A 14,967-nucleotide genomic window follows, 5' to 3' on the forward strand; every position below is an offset into this window, starting at 1 on the left:
GAAACGTTTTTCAGTATGTTAATACTTAAAATGCAACAACATTACTGGACTGCAATTATACTACTGGAAATTTCTTCATTTGGAGCTTTGACGCTTACCTGCTTATTATCTTGATAACAATCAGGAATGAAAGGTAAAATGAAAACCATTTGTCTTGTATTTTCAGGACAAAAAAATTAAGTGAAGTCAGCAGTTTTTTCAAATTTCTCATAGTTAGAATGCAAAAAACTGACCCCCTTTCAGAGTCCTCTACTCCTCCTATCAGAGAAACTGTAGCTGCAAAGAGGACCTCAGAGCTGAACATTACATTCAAACACCTACAAAGGAGCTTCATTTTACAGATGAAGAAACCAAAGCTCAGCAGTATGAAATAACTATGGTCTGAAAGTCAGCTACTATCAGATCCCAACACAAGTCCAGGTGCCTGACTGGGTAGGTCTAGTGGCAATGTCTGAATCTAAAGACCAACTGAAGAGCCTGAGGTCAGCTATATTCCATCAGTGCCCCCCCAGGATTTGGTTTAATTCTCAGGCAAGACAGGGGAGATGGTGAAGTGTGATATACAGGCCAGAGGAACCTCTATTGACTAAAGTCCAGTCAGCCTGCCTCAACTGCATCAGCCTGGTACCTGTTACTAGTAATGAAAACAATTCAGAATTAGAGAAAATCCAGAAAGAGAAAAACTACTCCTGGATGAACATAATAATCATAGGCAAAGATAGACTATCACATTAGAAGAAAAGAATTAAGATGTTTTATGAGGAACATTTGGATGAGGAAATTTGATGTATCTTAGATGGGACTGGAGATTTTGACATCAGAGATAAAAAGGATGGTGGATCCAGATTTTCATGGAGAACGAAGTAACACTAATACTTTCTGCAGGAATTTATCACTGCTTTACACTGGATGAAAAGAATTATGTTATTTTCTTCTGACTCTTTGCTGGAGAACCAGTATGGACTGTTTTGATGCTCAAGGAGAAAACATGAAATTTTTGGCCTGGACAGCATAGTGGTGCTCTCTAGAGACTAATGTGTTATTTGTAAAGGCCCTAAACATAACTGATCAAAAAATTAAACATTACTCTTTGCTTTTTTATAGTACACGCAAAGATAGGTTATCTTTCTTTTGCAAGACTTATTTCACCAGAATATTTTTAAGTCAAAGAAACAATAAAATTGATTTTTATGTAAAAGAAACTACAAAAAGTGCACAAATCATATTTGTTTTCTTTAAAGCAAGAATAGTGGTTCAGTAGCCCTAGACTAGTATATACATTCAACTTTAACCTAAATGAAAGTTTAATCTCCCAAAATGTAACTATTTAGCGTGCCCTACCTGGGCATGATTCTTAGACTTTATGCCAGATATCAAAAAATGCCATACTTGTCTTAGAAGAAGTGACAGTAAATAACATAATTCACCAAATATGATATTTTTCCTCCCTAAATATATGTTGGGATATGCTGCACAATGGCAGAAGAACCTCTCTTATTGTGGGGTATATTTTCAGTTGCTTACACAACTTTCTTGTTCAAAATAAAGTAAATGTCTCAATTTTTTAAAAAGAAAAAGACCAAATGAAGAGTACCATCATGTGAAAAGTTAAATGCAGCATTACATTCACTTTCTATCTTTAACCTACTCAGGAAATTAAATACTGTATTTAATTCCTGTAAAGATTTTTTAAATAGTTGTAACATGCTTACTTTTAGTTTAGTGATTGGCTTCTATTTGACTAATAGGAAATTACTCTAAAGCCAGAGAAGCTATTGTTGTGGGGTTGTTTTTTTTTTTTTTCCCTAATTCCTCCAAAACTCAAAATGTAACCTTTTATTATATTGTGTTACTAGTTTTAACTATAGTTATTGTTCTCAGAAATGCCTAGCCCTTCCTAATAATTAGTAGCATCATAAACACTCTATATAGTTTATTATTGATATCCATTATCTTGTCAGATCCTCATTAACAACTCTGGTCAGATGTGATTTCACAAAAGAAATCCAGTTAGAGAGAGGTTAAGCCACCTCCTCAATATCATCCTAATACCAACTGCCTGGAAACAGCCCAGTGCTCTAATGCCCTTTGTAGAGAGCTCTAGCATAACTTAAAAAAATTTAACACATGGATTTCAAATCCGAGGGAAGAAAGATAATTTTATGTGTGCATGTGGTGGGGCAACTGGATAGCCCAGTCAGCAGAAAATATTAAGTCAGCATTTATCTAATACACTAAAATAAATGCCCCATCATTTTTTAAAAACTCAGATATACCAATTACTTAGTCTAAATGAGATAAATATTTATCCAATCAGAGAAGTTAAAAGGTCTCTCCAACACGACATCAAAAGTAGAAATGTCTGATAGAGGAGCACCTGGGTGACTTAGTCAGTTGAATGTCCAAGTCTTGATTTCAACTCAGGTCATGATCTCAGGGCATTGGGATCAGCGTGGAGTCTGCTCGTCCCTCTCCCTCTGTTCCTCCCCTGCTTACACTCACTCTCTCTCTCTCAAATAAATAAAATCTTAAAAAAAAAAAAAAAAAAGGAATTGTTTGCTAGATTTGAGTCCATGAAAATCTATAACTTCTCTATCAAAAGACACTAAATATTCAGGCAAACAAGGTGAAAAAAAAAAACATTTGTACCATCTCTGACAAAAAGTTACCATCCTATATATTTATAGTTTCTTTAAATATCAAAAAGAAACATACACATCAATAATAAAATGGACAAAAGGCATGACGAGGCAATCTAAAAATATATGATTCTCAAGTATGAAAACAAAATTTTTAATTCTAGACAGTAAAATGTAGATTACCATTTTTTACTAGCAGATTGGCAAATTTTAAAACGTTATAATACCCACAAATTGATTAGATGTGATGAAACAAGCATTCTCATTTAGAAATATAAACAGCATGTCAGCTTTGGAAAGCAACTGCATCTGTACTTTGACCCAGCAGTTCTACTTCTAGGAATTTCTTCTAAACAAATAACAATGATATATAAGATTTAGCTACAACGATCTTCATCATAAGGCTGTTTAAAATGACTAACAAGGGCAGCCTGGGTGGCTCAGCAGTTTAGCACCGGCTTTAGCCCAGGGTGTGGTCCTGGAGATCTGGGATCGAGTCCCACGTCAGGCTCCCTGCATGGAATGGAGCCTGCTTCTCCCTCTGCCTGTGTCTGTATGTGTTGTGTGTGTCTCTCTCTTTCTCTCTCTCATGAATAAATTAAATCTTAAAAAAAAAAATGACTAACAAGGGGCACCTGGGTGGGTCAGGTCATGATCCCAGAGTTCTGGGATCAAGCCCCCAAGTCAGGCCCTCTTCTCAGAGGGGAGTCTGTCTCTCCTTCTCCCTCTCCCCGCTGCCACCACCCCCTTTCCCCAGGCCCCATTCTTGGTCAACACACACTCTCTCATAAGTAAAAATCTAAAAAACAAAGTAAAATAACAAAACAATCACAAATGTTCATCCAGGAACACAGAATCGTGGTGAAGCCATCCAACAGAATTCTATTCAAAACACACACACACATATACATACGTGTACACGTGTGTGTATGATTACTGGAAGATGGAATGATATTCACAATGCACTAATGAAGGAAAGGTTATAAAATATCATGCAGTATACAATGACCATTTACGATGAGAATACACACAAAAGATTGAGAAGATATTCATTAAAATATTAACAATGGTTATGAGATTCCAAGCATTTTTAAATTTTCTTCGTAATTCTAAATATTCAAAAAACAGAAACAACTTTTACAAAAAGCAATGAACATAACTCCTTAAAAAAATAAAGACCTTCCAAAGAAGGGAGACAGTAGCTAGTAGTATTTTATATGCAGAACAAATGGCTGTCTCCCCAGACGCACCTGGTGCCTCAGGCACATAATACACCCAATCATTCCACCCTCACATCCCAAGACAGGGACAAGAACAGATAAAGATAGGCACGATACCTGGTCTCACACCCCACTGTAACTCGTGTCCCAGGATCTGGCTTGGAAAACACTGGATTTTTAACAGCCCAGGGCCACTTAGGAAAAATAGGAAGGGATCTCCTTCAGGTGTAGGATACCCTCCACATTAACAAGATGGCAACTCAAAAAAGATATGGAGGGAGGGGTAAGAACTATCTGCAATGCAAACATAAAAATAAAAATAAATGCATACCAATGTAAGCAGAATAGTACAAACCCCATGGAGAGCAATTTACCAGATTAATAAAAACTATAAATGCACTTATCTTTTAATCCAATAATACCATCTGGGAATTTGCCCAATCTTGTACATATGAGGAAGAACTGTTGGCAATAGCAAAAATGTGGGTAACAAACAAATGTCCATGAATATGGGGATTGGTTAAGTAAACATGGTACATTCACAGTGGAAGACTCTGGAGCTCTAATACATACACACACACACACACACACACACACACACACACACTTGCATGCATGCATATGAACAAGGAACTATTCTATGCCCTAATAATAAGGAAAGTGAGAAGGATATGCTGTAAAATGAAAAAAAAGCAAAGTACAGAACAGTAGAGAGTATGCTCTTCTTTGCACAAAAATAGAGAAGAAAAACATATACTTGTATAAATTATATCTGAACACAAGAAATTAATAAAAGGAGGATACTTAAGTAGGCAGGGAAGGAAGCTGACAGGGACAAGGATGAGACAGGAGCAAGCCTTCTCAATTTGCACCTTGTTATATTGGTTGGCTTTGTGAACCATGTAAATATAGCGCCCATGCCAAACAAAATATCAACACTACCACCAATATCAATAACAATAATAATGTTTAAAAGGCTTGCCAAGAAAGACTGGGTAAGAGGGAGATTCACCACCCACAGAGAATCACTGGAGCTGAGCAATCTATCACATGGAAATTATCTTCCACTTCCCTGGAAGGAGAGAGGAAACCATTTACAGCCCACCTACACAGGCTATGTTTTCTATATACATGTCATCTCATTTAATATTCAAATTAATCCTCATAGGTATAACCAGCCCCATTTCTCCAAATAAGCAAGTTATGGTAAATAAGTAAATGGCAAGGCATTGAGTAACTTGCCCAACGTAAGAGAGCTATGATTGGAATTCAAGCTCTTCCCTGCTGAAGCTCTCAAAGGAAAATATTTAAGATCTCAATAAAAATAAAAATCCTCCAAGTCAGCCTTTCACCCATAACCGTATTTCCTTCCACAATGTTTCCTCTAACGTTCTACTTTCTAGGTTTTGAGAATAAGTGTTTGTTAAATAAAGCAAACATTCTACACTAACAAGAGGACATTCTATATTTTCCACTTACTGAGCACCAAAATAGTTAATTATGGATAATGTCATCAGATGCATTTTTCCTTCACTGGGGATGAACTATGGAAATGCATGCAAAATCTCCAAATAACCTCAGAGGAACTATAAACCATCTTTGGTTCAAAATATGATCAAAATATGATCAAAATAATGCTTATCACAGAGGAAGGGAGGAAAGAAAGAACAACAGCTATTAGGCACTTATATATACCAGTTACCATTCTAAGTGCTTTAAATATTAGGACTCCCTTAATTCTCAGCAACTCTAGGAGGTAGGTATTACTATTATCTCAGTTTTATAGATGAGTAAATAGAGACAGAGAAATTAAATAATTTGCCCACAGAGAACGTCCTAACTCTACTGTCTACACTATTCCCCACCATACTGTCCCCACAGAGCACTTCCAGTCCGTGGCAACTGCAGATGAACCAGAGGACAGTCTTCTCTAGCAAATCAGTGAATGATTTATAATCCTATGTATTTAATTGTATATGTTCTCTTATTCCAAGAGAAGGGGGCTTCAATGGACTGCAAAATTGATCAAAGAGATTAAAAAAGATTTATATAAGCCCTAATTTCCCAGGTTTGGACTCCAGTCCAAGCAAGAGATAAAAGTGAAAGAAAGGCAGTAGGAGTGGAGATGGAAAGGCAAAGAGAGAGGAGAGCAAGAGCTGTGCTCTTACTCAAGTCTGTATCATTAAGTGTTAAGTGAAAGTGAGTCTGTGATCAAATATAGCTGGAAAATAGTTAACTGAGTAACATTTAATAGTTTCTTCACTGTGAGACTTCCTAAGACTTTAGTATGTTAACATATATTTTGGTCCCCCCGAAGAAAAGGATAAACTAAGCAACATGCAATTCCCAAACTTAATCTGACCCTGAAATTCGTTATTCACAGGACATCTTCAGAACAAACATTCTCAGAAAGCACTGGACTGAAAGGATGTTTAACAGTTAAAAACTGGTCAAGGTTGGTGGCCAAAACTCTATGACAGAGAAGTCAAAAAACCCAAGGATCAGGCGTAGGTGACCAGTGAAGGTGATAAGAGGAGATTAAGATAATGGGCAGGGAAAGATGAACTTAGTTTTCATCCTGTTTGAGCCAGAGTTGTCAAAAAAAAAAAAAAAAAAAAAAAAAAAGCCAGTTCATAAAGCAATTGAAACCAGGGTCTCGGGAAGCCCGGGTGGCTCAGCGGTTTAGTGCCGCCTTTGGCCCAGGGTGTGATCCTGGAGTCTTGGGATGGAGTCCCACATCGGGCTCCCTGCATGGAACCTGCTTCTGTCTCTGTCTCTCTCTCTCTCTCTCTCATAAATAAATAAAATCTTAAAAAAAAAAAAAAAGAAAAGAAAAGAAAAGAAAAGAAAAGAAAAGAAAAGAAAAGAAAAGAAAAGAAAAGAAAGAAACCAGGGTCTCAAAGAGATATTTGTACCTCCATGTTCATAGCATTATTTACAGTAGCCAAAAGGTATAAGGCAGCCCAAGTGTCCATCAACAGATGAATAGATAAACAAAATGTGGTATATACATTCAAAGGAAGACTAACTCAGTTTTAAAAAGGAAGGAAATTCTAATACATGTTATAACATGGATGAATCTTTTTTTTTTTAATTTTTATTTATTTATGATAGTCACACAGAGAGAGAGAGAAAGAGAGAGGCAGAGACATAGGCAGAGGGAGAAGCAGGCCCCATGCACCGGGAGCCCAACGTGGGATTCGATCGCGGGTCTCCAGGATCGCGCCCTGGGCCAAAGGCAGGCACCAAACTGCTGCGCCACCCAGGGATCCCAACATGGATGAATCTTAAGGACATTATGCTAAGTGAAATAAGTCAATTACAAAAGGATAAATACTGTAGTGAGGGAGTTCCAGGCATGTTGCCCTAAAATGTGCCACTCTAGCATATTGATTATTTTGAATTAAAGTTACTTAAGAAATGGCCAGTACAGCAGGAAATAAATTCCCCATGAGAAGGGTACCCTCCTTGCAATCTACAGGGTAGAAAGCATCCTTACTGTTAGAAATAGGAGATTCAGGGTGGAGGCGGCTATATAAACATGACTTGTTACTTCTTCATTAATTTGCTACCCCAAGCCCAAACTTTTTGTCTTACCAATTCTTCACAAATTTATTGTTTAAGGTAAAAAAAAAGGTATAGAAAGCTGCCTTGCTTTGGTCACTTCTTTACACTCCTATTTTTACGAGCTCCCATATGTAAAAAATTAAATTTGTTTTTCTCCTGTTGATCTGATGCCAATTTAATTATTAGACCAACCAAAGAAGCTACAAGAAAGGGAAAATTTTCCACTTCTACAGTATGCATCCACTCATATGAGGTCCCTAGAGGAGTCACAGAAACAGAAAGGAGAATGGTGGCTGCCAGGGGCTGGAAGAAGGGGAGAATGGGGGGGGGGGGGGGTGCATTTAGTCAGGAATATATTTTCAGTCTTGCAAGATGAAGAGAGTTCTGTAGACAAGTTGCATGACAATGTGAATGTACTTAATACTAGTGAACTGTAACTTAAAAATGGTTAAGATGGCAAATTTAATGGTGTGTATTTTACCACAATTAAAAATAATTTTTTTAAACTGCCAGTTCAAGATGTTATGGTAGGCATTATTTTTATCTGTCTAGAAACCTCTCACCTCATTTGGTTCTGTTAGGACTATAGTTCAGTATCCTGCCTGACCCCCAACCATGACCCAGGGTTGACCAACCACTGTCTACCTATGGGACCAAAAGGTGACCTAAAAGACCTTCAGGGAGATTTGATGAGTAGAAGCCAAAATTATATCATCTTGGGGCAGCCAGTTGTTCTCTTTCAAGCCACTTGGAGAAAACCTTACTGTGGCAAGAAATGAGACTAATGAAGAGAAACAGAAACAATGACTCCTAATGAAGGGATTATGCCTTGACATCACTGAAGTTCATGGATTCTCTTCCTTCCTCCTCTTAGGTGGTTGTAGGTACCTGGGCCAATAAACCCCACTATCTTTTTTGTTTAAGTCACCAGGAGAGAACACAGAAATCTAAAAGAAAAACAACCACAATGAGCTATATAGGTCCTTGAGTAAGAATTTTCTCTCCATAGCTCCATTTGCAATTTTATCTGCAAAATCACATATCTTTAGAAGAACAGTAGTACACAATCCCATGATTTTATGAGTACAATTTCAAATTTAACATAGTATTTCCAGTTGGTAAATACATCAGTCACTATGTCAGGCCAGAATGCTATCACATTTACGAAGAAAAGTAATTTTTTTAAAAAATCATTAAATCTACACTAGATAATATATAGGAGAGACACACAAACCATGAAAGACATATAGCTAGACCAATTTAGAAATATAAATGTTCCTAAATTACCTGAAGCATAACACAGAAAAGAGTGCTTAAATTATGACCCTAAAGCGGAGGCTTTTGATGGAACATACTAGCTCTGAAGTCAAAGAACAGGAAGGTGATAAACAGATAAGATCTCTCATCTGTGCTTAAAGAACTTCACCCTTTATCAGGTCTTCAACTCAATGCTTCATTAACTACAGGTTCCCTTGGTTTGGTTTTTACCAATTACTGACACAGTTTAATTTTATCAAACACAAATCTGATCAAAAAACGTTAGGACTACTGAGGTATAATGGCTCTTTTCTATGAACCAGGAGGCATGAAGTAAGGAGCAAATAAAGAGAAAAGAAATTAATGTGGCAAGCATGGCGCTAGCTCGGCAGACTCTGACTTATGCAAAGAAGCTATCTAAAAAGCTGTCATGGTGGGAGTTAATGTCAAACCAGTTTCACATCTAGAATCTGAAAAGCTCACAGCATAAGGCTGCACAGAGGTGCCTGAAGCAAAAAATCCTCAAAGTGTACTGTGCTCCCCAGGGAGTGCAGTTATAAGCTTGTTGTCACAAGTCTCTGCAAAAATAAACTAGCCTTGCTGATTTCATTGAAGCAGACCTGACCAATAAAGTAACTTCAAAACACTGAGAATACTATCCATGTGAAATCTTTATAACCACTAACCAAAAGATTCACCCTTTGAAATTGCTTTTGGGTATCTATCCTTGTCATAAAAGGTTAGCAGCCAGTAGTTTAATCATAAGGGGGGTGGGGGGGAAGACGACCCTATTTTACTTGGAAGAGTTTGAAGGTTCACTGCAACACACCTGGTAAATGCAAAATGATAAAGCCTGTCTCTTCCACAGGATTATCTTCCAGCAGCTTAAAGTGGCTTCCACCTCACACCTTCAGAGTAAATCTTGGAATCTGGCAGCCCAGAATGCTTATGATACTGTCTAACCATTAGACAAGATCTAACCATTTAGAAACACTGCTCAGACAACCAAAGTCCCCAAAACCGTATACTCAGCAAAGAACCTAGAGAACTCTCTGTTCTAGAACACCCAACTGGATAAATTTAAGATGTTTCCATTAAAGCACAACATAAATCACAGCATAAATAAGTATCCAAAATCTTAAAATGTGAAAAAAAAATCCAGAAAACACTATCATTTATAGTCTAAGGAAATAGTCAGAAAATTCCACAAAAATGGAGGCACAATGACGGTTTACAGAGGAAAAACAATGTATGTTCTTCTTTAGAGGATTAGATAAATGAACTTTTATTCATCCATACTAAGGAAAACTATATACCATAAAAACTTTTATCACCCTAACCAAAATTTATTACCACATGGAGATAAAATTGTGAGGAATCATTTGGTGGAAAAAAAAAAAAAAAAAACAGGTTACAAATTAGCATTACGTTCTATGATCTCCTTGAATTTTTTTTTGAAGATTTTTATTTATTTCAGAGAGAGAGAGGCACAGAGACAGGCGGCAGAGGGAAAAGCAAGCAAGCTCCATGCAGGGAGCCCGATGTGGGACTTGATCACACCCTAGGCCGAAGGCAGGCAGTAAACCGCTGAGCCACTCAGGGATCCCCAAATTTTTTTAATTTATTTATCTATTATGCATGAAACAAAGTGAAATAATAAATGCTAAAATATTAACAAAAATGTTTATCTGAGTGATAGATCTTGGAATTTTTATTTATTTCTCAATTTTCCTAAAATTCAAGTACAGTATTGTTTAACTTTTTTAAAATGATAAATAAAATTTTAAAAGAAGAATCCACGAGCTACAGCAAGTTTCAAATGACTGCCTAGGAAGCAACAATATTAGGCTTACAAGCTCACTTCTCTGAAAAATAGATAAAAGAATGAATAGCTAACAGTATTCTGTATGAAACTATATTTGTTGAAATATAGGCTAGAAAAATTATCCGAAATTCCAAAATAACTCTTTAGAGAGAAAACTAAAAAAGTGCCTAGTGTCTATAGAAACTAAACACAGATCAGTAAGACCACAGAATATGTATCTTTCTTGTATAAAATCAAATGGTTACAATTATTTTTGAATTTATAGGCTGTAACTCTTTAATGACTAAAGAAAAAGGCTGGGAAAGGTTTAAAAATGTTTCTCTCCTCCGAGGTCCAAGTCAAGGTGAGCACTTTCTTACTTTGAGGCCCCAGGCTTCAGCCATAAATACCCTGACTCAATTACTTCCTGAGGCCTCAGTTCCACAGTAAGAATATGGTGAGAGCTAGCCTCACTGCAAGAACAAGACAAGGGCAGGTCATTCTGACCCAGTTATGTGATCAAGGCCTTGACTGTGACCCGAAGGCAGCAGGCATAAAGACCAAGCCTCTAGGAGGCTCTGCCGACCCAAGTGGCAAAAGAAGAGCCAGGCCCCAGCTGGACTTGAGCAGATTGCACCAGGAGGGGCATCACAGGCTGTGCCATTCCCTTAAACCAGTCAAGAACAGTCAAGTGCAGCCCTGTGGCATGGTGGGAGAGTACAGTACTTGGGTCTAGTTCATAATCACTTCACCTGTCTCGATCTTATCTGTCTTAAGTTTTAAATGAAAGTTTTAGAGAGCATCTTTTTATTTGTAATGAGCTCTCACTACTTTGTTTTTGCTGTCCTAATATGAACTGTTATCTCCATTAAGGTCTAATAGGCTGGGGATGCTTTGTAAAGTGTCTTTTCTCAGGCAGCCTGGGTGGCTCAGCGGTTTAGCACCGCCTTCAGCCCAGGATATGATCCTGGAGACCTGGGGTAGAGTCCCAGGTCAGGCTCACTGCATGGAGCCTGCTTCTCCCTCTGCCTGTGTCTCTGCTTCTCTTTCTCTCTCTTTCTCTCTCTCTCTAATGAGTGAATAAATATTTTTTTTTAAAAAGTGTCTTTTCTCCTGACAAAAGGAGCAGCATAAAAAAGAAATGCCAGTCGAAATGATCAAATAGGTCTTTCTCAACATAATCCCAGAGTTAGCATTTTAAGATTAGCATTCATGTGTTCAATACTACTTACTGACCATCTATCTGCCTGACAGCAGGCACAGGGCTGAAATGGGACTAAAGGATAATCAAGAGGGACTTGGTCCATAACCTCTTAACTTCCAGTGAGGCAAGAGCCAAAGAGAAGAGCTTTATCTCTTCTCCCACAAGACACTGCTCTTCACAATGTCCGATGTCCAATGGCTGGATCCTACATAATCCCAATTTCTCTTAAATAATCTTTAAATCTTCTACCCACAAATATGTGTATCTTAAATTTCTCACAGCTATTTCACCAAATGGTCATTTAGTTTCTTAATTTCTACATGTAAATACCTTCTGTATCATTTTATCACTCAATCACAAATCCAGCACAGAGCTGTTTTTTGTTCGTTTCTTTGTTTTTTGGTTTTGTTTTGTTTTTGAGTAGGTTCCAAGCCCAGCATGGAATCTAAGGTGGGGCTTGAACTTAAAATCCTTAGATCAAGACCTGAGCTGAGATCAAGAGTCACACACTTAACTGACTGTGCCACCCATGTGCCCCAAAGCTGTATTTTAAAAAATGCACTAAAGTGCTGGCCTGCAGAGGTCTTGGGCAAGTCATATGATGCTCTGATTCTTAGTGTTCTCTGTTATAAAACTGGGGAAGTATCCCTGAGTGAATTCGATTTCTTCTAACTCTTAGAATTATTATAATAATTTCTGATCATTGTGTGCTACAAACCTTTAAACAACCCCAACTAGAAAACGTCTATAAACTTAGAACCCAGTATGTTGGGGTTCACAGCAGACTTGTCTCCACGATTCTTTAAAACCATTAGACCTATCACTTCGAACCTGAGAAAAGTAAACAAGACTCCAAGCCAAGAAAGAACTTGTTTGACTGCTTTCCTTGCCCCTCTCAATTATCAAAGTAATAGTCTCCTAAGTGTCTGGCTCCCAAATACCTTTAAATGTCTCAGTTCAGCCTAGCATAAGCAGTATTTTCATCTGATTGGTAACTATGTGGCAATATTCCTCTTTCAATGTTACCTGACCCTTACTGCATGGATTTTCTTTTTAATTGAACTATATCGAGCATACAGAAAAGTATAAAAAAACATTGATTTTTAAAGAGGACTAAATAGGTCTCTTCATAGAGTTCCTAGTATGTGCCAAACACAATGGTGGTAGTTGGGATACAAAGGTCAGCCACAGATGAGAACAGATAGCTAAGAAAATAAGTGCAATAATGTGTATAAATTCCAGAATGTGCCTAGTTCAGGTGTGACATACAAGCCTTTCAGGTATATCAATGCAGGTAACACACTCGAACAAATACACTGGTACTCTCTAGTTTATGCAAGGTTTTTGCCTTTTTAAAAATTCATTCCCAGTTTGTCTGAAATTTAAAGCAGTGTCTCCCAACACACACTGCTATAAATGTGGTTAGGTTTCCAAGCCAACCCACAAAAGACCAATTTAAGACATATAGTATCTGAAACAATATACATCTACCCCTGCAAAAAGAGCAGAAAACATTCTTTCAGTCAAAGAGAACTATGAGTGACCTTGTCATCTTGAAAGCTGGAGCTGAAGTTTAAGCAGAGTGTTAAGTTAATAAGGGGTGCAGATGGGAGTGGTGAGGAGGTGCCTGTTGGCTTTAAGGCAACTAATCTCAGGAATTCTGAGACCAATGGCCAGGTAGGCCTCGCTTCTATGAAATTCAGGTTCTTTCACTTAAAAACTGGGTGCCTTTAAACATGTGATTCGATCATGCTGAGTCTCAATGTACCAATGTGAATGGCACTGAGTAAGCATTCAGTACACAATAGTTTATACATTTTTTTTATTTGCTTGAGACTATATGGCTTTCATCTTTCTTTGTATAAAAGTAGCCTTAACACATAGCTGGTTTATCATTCAGAATGATAAAATGTTAGAAAATGTTCAGTTTCCACATAAAACCAAACCAGATTTTTTTTAAGTATCTAGACAAGAAATACACAACGGAGAGGACTGCTGAGAGTATATGAGAAAAGGATGGCTTGAATTAAAGTGACTAAGAAGGCACTGAAGACAGAGGGAAAAGATAGACTTGTAAAAAGAGGATCCTCCTGATAAGAGAAGATGTGAGAGGGAATTACAAGGAATTTCCAGTGACTTATGTGCTGTCGACACAATGTGAGGAAGACAGAGAGACCATAAATAATAGTAGTGGCAAGCCCTGATGGGGTGCTGGTACATACGCACACACATGCATGTGCACGCATGCTCATGTAATCCTTACAACCTGAAAAGTAGGTGCTATTATTATCCTCATTTTACAGAAGAGGAAACCAAGATTCAAAAAGGTTGAATAACTTGCCCAGGATCACTCAGCTAATGAAATAAATCAGAATTCAAACTCACAGACTCTATAGTTCCAGATTTGGAAGTCTAAGCCCCTACGTTATACTGATGCTTTTGTAGCAACTGGAAGCCAGCTATTTGCATAAGGGGGTTTCTTGCATCAGAAGTTCATACTTGAGTAATATCTATCAGCAATAAAGTTCCCACTTACAAACATGTAAACGTTACATAATCATTTACAGATTCCCTGGCAATTTTCAGTTTCTGGGGTGGCAGCGAGTAACTGCCATTTATTGAATGTTGGCTAAATCCCAGGCACTCTCTGAAGCTATTTTATATTCTACCTCATTTAACCCTCACAAAACCACCTTTTTGATAGGCACTATTAAATTTGTCTTGAAGCTGAGAAAAATTGAGGATCAATTATGAGCACAAAGTCACAGAGCCAGCAAGTGGCAAAGGACAGCCTCAGACCCAGCTCTTCCTGGTTCCAAGTCCAGGCTGCTTTTCACAGCACCTCTAGTATACTCAGATCCAAGCACTGTAAACATGGGTCATGTTATATAATAACCAGGTAATAAAATGTAACAGTAAACCAAGTTTGATTTACACTGTCAAAAATATTTCACAAGAAAAATACTGAACTCTGTTTAGGACAGCTAAATGAACGGAGTCACCTGTTTCACCCCCATCCTCCCACAAAAAACAATCCTTTCAGATCCTCTTTATTAAAACTTAACATCTAACAATACCAAATACAGGTGCATGAGGCACTTCTCTGAGAACCAAAAATTGCTTCAGAAGCATTATACTATAAAACAGGATAGAAACAAGCTTCGTAGGTTTAAATGTCAATGTCAGCCAAAAAACAAAAGAACAAACAAAAACAAAATAAAGAGGCAAGAGAAAAGATAGGAGATAGGGTTTAAGTTCTACCTCAGTAAAGCTGGG

At 37.6% G+C, this 14,967-nt stretch overlaps 1 protein-coding gene and 1 long non-coding RNA gene across 3 annotated transcripts in view; one reads left to right on the forward strand and one right to left on the reverse strand.

Annotated features, from left to right (window-relative positions):
* The window catches only part of LOC144310742 (uncharacterized), a 42,786-nt gene extending 36,923 nt beyond the window's left edge, over positions 1 to 5,863 (forward strand). The window contains exon 6 of the long non-coding RNA XR_013376414.1: positions 5,741 to 5,863. This is a non-coding gene — a long non-coding RNA (uncharacterized LOC144310742). The remainder of the gene's footprint in view (positions 1 to 5,740) is intronic.
* The window catches only part of JAK1 (Janus kinase 1), a 155,564-nt gene that overhangs the window by 98,773 nt on the left and 41,824 nt on the right, over positions 1 to 14,967 (reverse strand). The gene's annotated exons all lie outside the window — the stretch shown is intronic.

The sequence above is a fragment of the Canis aureus genome, chromosome 3 (assembly GCF_053574225.1).
Source record: "Canis aureus isolate CA01 chromosome 3, VMU_Caureus_v.1.0, whole genome shotgun sequence".
Taxonomy (NCBI): domain Eukaryota; kingdom Metazoa; phylum Chordata; class Mammalia; order Carnivora; family Canidae; genus Canis; species Canis aureus.